Source organism: Sinocyclocheilus rhinocerous, unplaced genomic scaffold, assembly GCF_001515625.1.
Source record: "Sinocyclocheilus rhinocerous isolate Xijiao unplaced genomic scaffold, SAMN03320098_v1.1 scaffold792, whole genome shotgun sequence".
Taxonomy (NCBI): Eukaryota; Metazoa; Chordata; class Actinopteri; order Cypriniformes; family Cyprinidae; genus Sinocyclocheilus; species Sinocyclocheilus rhinocerous.
The window spans coordinates 651,331-659,062 of NW_015626872.1; positions in this window are offsets into that span (position 1 = coordinate 651,331).

Genomic DNA, 7,732 nt, shown 5'->3' on the forward strand with positions numbered 1-7,732 from the left:
ACTTTTTCTTTATATCTCTCAATTTTTACTTTTTTCTTGCAATTCTGAGTTTACATCTCACAATTCTTTTTTCGCAATTCTGAGTTTACATTTCGCAATTCTGACATTTTCCCCCTGAATTCTAAGTTTATATCTCGCAATTTTGACTTTCTTTTGCAATTATGATTTTACATCTTGCAATTCTAACTTTTTTGCAAACTTGTAATTCTGACTTTTTTTCACAATTCTGTGTTTACATCTTGCAATTCAAATTTTTTCACAGTTCTGAGTTTACATTTTGCAATTCTGACTTTTCCTTTATATCTCACAATTTTGACTTTTTTCTTGCAATTCTGAGTTTACATCTCACAATTCTTTTTTCGCAATTCTGAGTTTACATTTCGCAATTCTGACATTTTTCCTCTGAATTCTAATCTCGCAATTTTGACTTTCTTTTGCAATTATGATTTTACATCTTGCAATTCTAACTTTTTTGCAAACTTGCAATTCTAACTTTTTTTTCACAATTCTGTGTTTACATCTCACAATTCAAATTTTTTCACAGTTCTGAGTTTGCATTTCGCAATTCTGACACTTTCTTTATATCTCACAATTTTGACTTCTTTCTTGCCATTCTGAGTTTAAATCTCGTAATTCAAACTTTTTTTCACAGTTCTGAGTGAGTTTACATTTCACATTCTGCCTTTTTCTTTACATCTCGCGATTCTGATTTTTTCTCTCAATTACATTTTTTTCCTCTAAACTATTAATTTACATCTCACAGTTCTGACTTTTCTTGCAATTCTGAGTGTACGTCTTGCAATTTTAATGTTTTTTTCACAATTCTGAGTTTACATCTCAGAATTCTGACATTTTTCTTGCAATTCTGAGTTTACATCTTGCGATTCTGGCTTTTCATCTCGCAATTCTAACATTTTCGCAGTTCTGAGTTTATATCTTGCAATTCTGACTTTTTCTTTATATCTCGCAATTTTGACTTCTTTCTTGCAATTCTGAGTTTACATCTTGCAATTCAAACTTTTTTGCAAACTTGCAATTCTAATTTCTTTGCAGTTCTGAGTTTACATTTCGCAATTCTGACTTTTTCTTTATATCTCATAATTTTGACTTTTTTCTTGCAATGCTTAGTTTACATCTCAAAATTCTAACTGTTTCGCAATTCTGATTTTACATCTTGCAATTCTAACTTTTCACCAATTTTTCTTTCATATCTCGCAATTCTGACTTTTTCCCTCCGAAATCTGAGTTCACAACTCGCAATCCTAAATTTGCCATTCTATATTCATGGGATTAAAACTGAAAATTCATGACAAGAAACACATGGAATAAATGAGGGAGACAGTCAGAAGCTGTTAGGAAATAACAAAATGCCTATTTTGATCTGCATTCGATTTGGAAGTTATCCTGATATTAACAGATTCCAATCTCATAGTGGAAGAAACACAGCTAGAACTAACTGTGCTGAAGTTTTTCGGAAAAAAAGATAAGTGCTCAAATGAATGCCCTCAATGTGATGTTAAAAAGTGTGGCTTTAAATAACATACTCTCTGATAAGACCCAATTAATCTACTGTATCTTACCCAGCAATCAGTGGCTGTGATCTGGCAGCAGAGGACAGATGAATTACGGCTGTGTGAAACCTAGATCTGCTATAATTACAGCGGGAGAGAGATTTTCTGACAGGGGATGGAATCAGGGAAAAAGACTCATTTTCCAAGCACTTTGGAAATATACGCGATCCGCCAGAATAACCACTGGGTCAGACGCATGATTCATAAACACCTGACATAAGATACGCATTTGTTCTGTGGTGTCCAGTTTGCGCTGAATTGATATTCCTGCACACATAACAGGACAAAATGCAAATCCTTTCCAGTAAAAAATGAAAGCTATCTGTGTCTGTTTCATCATCCTGTCTAACCTGAGCCAGGAACTGATATTGTGTACTCTGACCTGGCAGCACAAAGATATTTCACTCATAAATCACATGTTTCTATTGCCAGATAATGCTGCAGAAAAGTCAGAAGACACCTACCCTTTCATACTCAGTAGGAAATAATTACTGCCAATAAACTTGTTTGGAAAAGGATGACAATGTCTCTCAAGTTAACAAATAAAATAGATTATAATTGACTAATTATTAATTTATTAATTTGTAATAGACTTTAATCGTATAAACGAAAAGCTGCTACTGGAACATATTCATAATTAGCTACAAACTTAAAAGGTCACTGCAAAAAAAAAAAAAAAAAAACCTTGTTCACTCATCTGAGCTACAGCACAATGATTTACAGAAACAAAGAGAAGAATATGAGAGAACTGAGGCTTGTCTGCTAATGCAATCAGCTCAAATAATCCCCTATCTTGGCCCTGCTGCACCGTGGCATTTCTGCAAGCGCTGGCAATATCACCACAATCCCAGAGCCTCATACTGAGCCGTATTTCATCCCAGCAGGCGACAATAATGCTGCAGTTCTACTCGCTTCCCTGCTTGTGCAAGGATGGGTGGGCTGTAAAGACAGACAACTGCACCAACCTGTCTCGCCATCACAATAAAACCGAATCAGATTTCTCAGTGAATTGTTATGCCAGAGCTCAGTCAACAAATAAAAACAGTCCAAGAGAGTATCAGTTCACAGAAGGAAGGCGGATCTTGCACATTTGCTGAATAACTCAGTCTATGAAAGCATACTGTAACCTGTCTACCAGCAGAGTAATAAATAATAGCTAGCTTAATATGAAACAGCAGGAATAAAACCAGAGTCCAAAACTCTGAGAGTGCACTGAAGGCATGGAAAATAAAGTTTTAGAATTTTGAAAAATGAAAAAAGATGCATCATGACAAATTAATATTTAATATGGAAATAAAAAAATATTTTATTATTATTTCAAATGATCAATTCTGCATTTCAAGGTCACCAATAAGATCATTTATAATATAATTTCTAACATATAGTTTAAACTAATATTTATATTACTAATTAGTACTATAATATAATTTAAAAGCATTTGCATTTAAGTAAAATAATGCAAAACAGGAGCATTTTCACTAGTGCTTTCACACTTGGATCCCACTGTATGTGACTGTATTTTAATTTGTAATATATTTTATAATAATATTTGTATTTAATTAATATTTTACAAATATTTTAAGATATCTATATAATTAATTAATTATTGATTTTAATTTAATTTAATTTAAATTTAAAGGTAGAAAAATGACACTAATCAGATCATTTTATAGTAATAATCATCATTTTATTTACAATGACGAGCATGTGCATTAAGGTTGAAAAATGCACAAATGCATTTTCACTAGTGGGATCCCACTGTATGTCACACTAATCAGAGCATTAATACAATGTGTAATATATATTTTATAATAATATTTTTAAAAAGACTATTATTTATTTTAGAAATGTGTAATATTTTAGAATTTTTTTAATATATATACTTAAACATTTACTTTAAATAAAAAGCATGTGCATTCAAGTACAAAAATGCAGAAGCATTTTCACTAGTGTATGTGACGCTAAGCAAATCATTTTAATGTAATCTGTTATATATTGTATAATAATATTTAATATTTAAAAACAATTAAAAATATAATATTTTTAAAATGTATTTAAACAATAAACAATTAAACAATGAAGTAATATTTATGTTACTAATTTGTATTTATTTTTTAATATATATTTTTAAAAGCATGTGCATTAAAGTAGAATAATGCGAAAGGGAAGCATTTTCACTAGTGGTCTCAGACTTGGACCCTAATGTATATGACACTAATCATATAATTTTTTGTATAATTAATCATGCTTATTTTATTGCAATATTTGTAAGTTTATTTAAAATGAAAAGCATGTGCATTCAAGCATAAAAATGCAAAACAGAAGTGCTCTCTGAATGTGACACCGCATTCAACGAACCTTTCCAGCAGATCTTTCCAGGTAAAGAGACATTTCCTGCATATGAAGTCAACAGCATCAATGCCAGCGAGCAGAAAGACTTACAGCACGCATCCGGAGGAAAACGTCATGTTTCTCCCTGCACAGCTCTGAGTTTTCCCCCTCCAGCTGCCGGACGCGGGACAGCAGGCGATCCGTCTGCTCGATGGCTTTCTTCAGCTCCTCTCGATCCCTCATCCCTGCCTGTGGATGAACCTGAGCAGCGCAGAAAGAGCGTTTCTTCAGTCTGCCTGCCGTCTGGAGCCCCTCCTGCTTCTGGGGCCTTTTGGCCCAATTCAAAACAAGCCCGACTTCTACCACTGATACGTTTCCACTACAATAACTCTCCAGGATCAAACACACACAGAGAGAGAGAGAGAGAGAGAGAGAGAGAGAGAGAGAGAGACTGCTGCAAGGTTTATGCTTCAATGTACTGAGTATCAGATAAAAAGCCAAGAGGAAAAATCATTAATAAGACTGCATTAAACAGTCATATGAGGGAAGAGAGTCTGTCTGTTAAAGTAATCATATGCTATTCATCATGAATCACAATATGTACATGACTACAAAGAGACACAGCAGAAACTCCTATAGGGACTTCTTTTTGGAAATTCAGAATCCCACTGGCGTAAGTGACGCTCTTTACACATGACAGCTGACTGGTGACGTATAAATGCAATGTCACGAAGCAGGTGCAACTCGGTGTCCACCTCTATAAAGCAGACAGATGATTGGGAATGCCCTGTTGAAAAAAACAGCATATGCTGGTTAGGTATGTTTTGAAGCAAGGCTGCTGGTTTGAGCTGGTCCTTAGCTGGTCCTAAGCAACTAGCCCCTGCTCAGGACCAGCTCATGACCAGCAGCCATGCTTCAAAACATACCTAACCAGCATATGCTGGATTTTTCAATAGGGTGGTCTGTTTTCATAAACAAACGACGAGATGTGCATTGCTCTAAGGCTAGTTTAAAGGGGTCATATGATGCTGCTAAAAAGAACATTATTTTGTGTATTTGGTGTAATGAAATGTGTTTATGCGGTTTAAGGTTAAAAAAACACATTATTTTCCACATACTGTACATTATTGTTTCTTTTGCATGAATATTCTCATAGATATTGTAAACAAATGATAACTGTATGTGATTTGAATGATGAGGGCTTTTAAAACTACAACCCCAATTCCAGAGAAGTTGGCAAGTTTTGTAAAAAAATTACATTAACAGAATTGCTTACTTGTAAAAGGTGGATATAGCCTACAGATTCTTTCTATTTTATACAAGTAAAAATATAGGAAGCTCAGAACCTGTATATAGCTTATTTCATTCAAATAAGTTCAAAACATTAGTCTGTTTAGTTGCAGATGCAGATGTTTGGCAACACCTTTTTCGTGTCAGCATTAGCTTATTGCCTGCAAAGTCTGATGAATATCATAAGTGTGCCCTTATGAGAGCTTTTACTGTAATGTCAATCATTCCTCTCAACTCAATTTTAGCTACAAGATTTAACAAGCAAATCTGGCTTTGCCACTAAAGCACAGATTTCATGTTTCGTGGATGGAAAACCAGATGTGAACTAATTTTCCAAAACATACTCCAAAGCTGTTTAAAAAAAATAAAAATAAAAGGAAGAATTTCTGCTGAAGCTCGAGCCAAAATGTCTGTGATTAAGAAAAACAATCCCATCTTATCTCTAGAGAAAATCTGATGTATGTGTAGTTATTTTAATAATGAGAGAAATTTGAACATTATCAAAGTGCATTTAGTGATATGCACTCCAAACAAAAAACCTTGCACAATTACAATTTGTGACCTAAAAACCTCATCTTTCAAGCATGTCAGCAAAACGATTGGTGTGAGATCTCTTCAAACAGCTACAATGTAAAATCCCTTAAGGCCTCATGAATGGCACTGTTTGTATGGTGAAGTTTTCATGTTTCAACTTGAGAGGAGGATATACAGGTGCATCTCAATAAATTAGAATGTCATGGAAAAGTTCATTTATTTCAGTAATTCAACTCAGACCGGACTATCAAAACACACAAATTGCATTATTTGTGAGATGTAATACCTGAAATAAGCCTCCATTTGCATTAAATACTGTGTTAAATACAGTCCCTCTGGCAAAAAAACAAGACTTTCACATTCCTGCTTTCACAGTCAATTGTTCAAGGCCCAGATCATGAGCAGCAGTTTTCCAAATAAATTTGTTCCCCTACACTGCATTCCAGCTCTGCAGAGGTGACACACACACACACACACACACACACACACACACGTGGGTCTACAAGCTTTTTAACAGCTGTAGCAATTCCACCATTTCACAAAAGCATTATTGATTAATTCTTACAATACGAGAATGCATGTGACATTTGTGTTTCTGTAAAGTTCAAATTGACCAAAATAACATTTTAATAGGCTACATATTTACATATATTTAACATTATAACGACATATTTTGCTTAATTGTAGACAGTGGTGTTGAATTCTCATCCTGTAACATAATATATCCAATAAAACTATTAGAATTCTTACACATTTGCTGAAGAGCTCTGAATTGCCCATCATCCTCTCTATATTTATTTTTATTTGATCTCTTTCAAGAGCAGCAATGGCAGAAAAGATTTGTGTTCGCTCTAGCTCAGAAAAGTAATGGATATTCAAAAATCCATATGTTTGATGTTAAAATAGACTTGTTATATTGTAAATTGCAATGTCGCAATCTAAAAACAGATTTTTTTGTATGCATGATTTCCTGGATATGGCATGATATATGTTGCATGCACATCAAAGCTGCTCCTAATGCATTTGTGCTGCAGATGCTGGTAAATCGACTTCACTTACATGTTGGCAGGACAAAAGTTGACCTATATATAAACCAAAACAAAATGAAAGATGCTATCGCAACTCTGACAGTAAATCACTGGCACAAAAAAAAAAAGAAAGAAATAGTATTATTAATTAATCTACATGTATGTTTATTTATAATATGTGTGCATATGTATATATACATACATGATTTTATAAATGTAATAAACATTTGTATATTTTATAAAATATGAAATATTAATTGTAAATTAATATCAAATTAATATTTGTAAAAAAAAAAAAAAAATTTTTTTTATAAAAACTGAGTTTTTTTTTATCATAATTTCCGTAAATGTATAACGTTGTAAATAACCTATTTGCAGATAAATGAAATGTTTCTTGAGCAACAAATCAGCATGTTAGAACGATTTCTGAAGATCATGTGACACTGAAGACTGGAGTAATGATGCTGAAAATTCAGCTTTGATCACAGCAATAAATTAAGCTTTAAAGGGGTCATATGATGTTATTTTAAAGATCATTATTCTGTGTATTTGGTGTAACAGAATATGTTGACATGCTTTAATGTTCAAAAAACACATTATTTTTCAAATACTGTACATTATTGTAGGTCCTCAATGCCCCGCCTCTCTCAAACGAGTCGTTTTCAACAAAGCCCCCTCCTTTGACAAGCGCAGTCTGCTCTGATTGGCCAGCTGACCCAAGCACTCGTCGGAAATGTAACGCCCCTTACCATAATCGCGAGCTTCAGCTTTCAAAGTAAATATCAAGACAGTTAATAATGTCGTTAGTTTTACCATCAGCTCAAGCCGAAAGGGCAACAGAGTCGTGTGACAGACACAGTGATGATGCAGTACACAAGCCGCGGTTAAGACAGCTGACGTGCTATGATTTCTGACAGGCAGTTCACTCTCCTGTGATGTGACCCTGTTCCCCTCACACACACACACACACACACACAC